Source organism: Chenopodium quinoa, unplaced genomic scaffold, assembly GCF_001683475.1.
Source record: "Chenopodium quinoa cultivar QQ74 unplaced genomic scaffold, ASM168347v1, whole genome shotgun sequence".
NCBI lineage: Eukaryota > Viridiplantae > Streptophyta > Magnoliopsida > Caryophyllales > Amaranthaceae > Chenopodium > Chenopodium quinoa.
In genome coordinates this window covers 401,950-404,938 of record NW_018745082.1, presented here as the reverse complement: position 1 = coordinate 404,938, position 2,989 = coordinate 401,950, and positions in this window count along the sequence as shown.

Sequence of the window (2,989 nt, the reverse complement as noted above, 5' to 3'; positions counted from 1 at the left end):
TGGTCATAATTGCTTATTATAAAGTAGATTATAGTGATGGAACCAATAATAGTTTCATAATTCATTTTTGCGAATTTTGAATTGTTATAAAATGGCGCGAAACATACTCTTAGCTTATTTTTTGCCATGTTTAAACCTCAAAATTTTTTGGTAGACGATAATCATGTATATATTACTGTTATTCGTCTAGGATTAGTTGATTCTTTGAGATTTTGAAATACAATCTCTTGAATGCTTAGTTGAAACTGGTATAGGATGGCTTTTGTGGGTGTTAAAAGCCCCCATTTATTGAGTTTAACTGCAGGTATCGTAGCCCCCAAGTCAACCGTTATGCTGCTGAAATGGGTCTAGAATACATATAGTTTAGTTTAGGAAATAAAGTAAACTAATAAAGAAACTTTATCCATCATAGCATGGACTCGCCTCCATTTGTCGATGCTGAGGAAATTCTAGGTGATCCTAACGAGGCGGTTCACCCTCGGAAAAGGGTACCCGTCCTCGAGAGGAGGTTCGAGAGCGACGCGTCGCAGCTGATCGACGTCGCAAGGAGGATGTGGTTTGGGAGGCTCCTCCCAACTGGGACCCTAGCTAGGGTCCTTAAGTAGGACCTAGACCATCATGTCTCGATTAGAGGGTGGCGCGGCATCGTGAGTTCTTCGCACCTTTGTTTCTTCTCCTTTTTATAACTATAGTCGTTTTTTATTTTTATTTTTTTATTTTCCTTAGAGCGAGCCTAGCATACGTTTATACGGCTCTGGTAACTTGCTAGCTTGTTTTGAGAGTTTTCCAGAGGTGGTAAAGGAGATTGTGGCACTTTCCGGGATTGACTCCGTGCTGGTGGCTCTTCGGGATTTATTGAGTCAGCCTGCGTCGTTTGCTTTCCTCCGTGGATAGCTGGAGTTTTGATGGGATTCCACCAACACTTTCCACTTTTAATGGGGAGAGATGACAGTTACCCCTTTTGATTTCTCTATGATTATGGGTTTTCCTTTTGGAGGCGAGCCCGTAGCTATAGAGTTCGTTAAGGGGTCAAACGATAGAATGGGCGACCTTGTGGGGGACCGTCTTGCGTCCCCCCTTCATGTGTACATGCAGTATTGTCCGTACTTGGTTCTTGCCAACGATTTGTCGGCTGATGAGCTTGATCGGCAGTGTACACCTGAGCAGTTGGCTCGGATATACATTGCTCACGTTCTTTCCGTCACTATCATGAGTGATCGAGGAGAGAGTTTCTCCATTGGGTTACTTATTTGCCTCAGTGATTTGGGGCAAATAGGTAACCTGAGTTAGGCGGAGGTGTCGTATGTCAGTATGCTTACAGCTATGGGCAAGGCGACCCGAATGATGGATTCCGCGACAGCTACTGAGGTGCCTCGGATCTCCCTTACTTAGCATGGTCGTATCCTTGAGGTATGTATATTAAGCTTCGTTCGATTATTTTTTCTTTTTTCTTTAGGCTTATCTTTTCTCGATTTCAGGCTTGGGGATACTCGTACTTGCCTTTCTTAGCCTCCAGGATGCTTGGGGCTGCTTGTTTTCCTATCGGCCATCGATTGGTCACGATTAAGAAGAGATGAGTCACTTATGCCGTCGACCTTTGCCAGAGGATCCTTTCGGCGACTCGTGCGTCGGTGAGTATTCCAACTACATGTGCATGTTTTGATTTTTATTTTTTTTTCTGACGATTTTTCATGTGGTTGTGTTCGTAGATCGATCTCCGTCCTTGGAGCTTGATCGTCGGAGTCCCTGAGGTTGTCCTGGCCGGCATGATTTGTTGTCATTTCCAAGCTCTTTATTAGGGACTTCCAGTCCTTCAGAGGACATACGCTTGGTTTTTAGGCAAGCTTGTTCTCTGGCAGTCTGCATTCGAGGAGCCCCTGGTTCCCGTGGATCCTCTTATCCGGATGTAACATCCGGACTTGCTGTCTACCGAGGATCAAGTTCAGGCGATCCTTGGTTATCCAGCGGAGCAGTTGGTGCTTCCAGATGCATCTTATCCGACTTTCATTGCATCCAAGCTGACTCATTTCCCTGCTTTTGTTCCAGTTTGTACTTTAACTCTCTTTTTTTATTAATGTTTATTTTTATTTGGAACTTTAACCCTTTTATTTATTTTTCAGCGGATTGAGCTAGGTGGTTGGGTGCCTCCTATAACGGAGATCACGTATACCGATGACGTTGGGTCGGTAATTTGTGAGATCCTTCTAGCAGCGGAGGATGAGGAGGGGATACCGTTCGTTCCTGAGATGGTTGAGTCGGTATGTTCCCTATGCATATGTATTTATACATAATTTCATATAGATTTTTGCTAACTGTCCTTGTATTTTGGAACAAGTTCCGTGAGAGACCGTGAACGGCATGGTGAGGACTTCGCGCGCTTTCCGAGCTGCTTATCAGAGAGCTCTCCTCACTTTGTCATGTCCTGATCATTGGATGGTCGCGGTAAGTTTATTATTTATTTTCCTTTTAACAAATTTATCACATATTTTATGTATTAATCTTCGTTTGGATTTTGCAGGATGTGCAGCAGCCGTCTGAGAGTCGCCGACCATCCTGACTCCCTTTGTGCACGTATATTTTTTTTTTATATTACGAAACAAATGTATATGTTTTTTTGTTGTACATATGACACGTTTTTTGTATGTATGCATTTTATTTTGTTTCCATGTGTATAGTTTTTATTATTATTAATTTTTTTTTTTACCCTTTTTCTCTATTTTTATTATTATAAAAATTTTGCAAACAAAAAAAAAATCCAAGCAAAAATTATCGAAGGGAGGGAAAGGTTCCTGACTTACCCCCCTTGAAAAAAAACAAAAAGGAAACAAGAGAATAGAAAAACGTAAGGAAAACAAGAAAAAGAAAGTAAAGAAAAATAAAAAAGAATAAGAAAATATTAAGGAAAAGGACACAAAGGTTAGTAAAAGGTAAACGTATGATTCGTCTTAAGATCTCGTGGGATTCCGTTATTATGTAGTTCAAAATACGG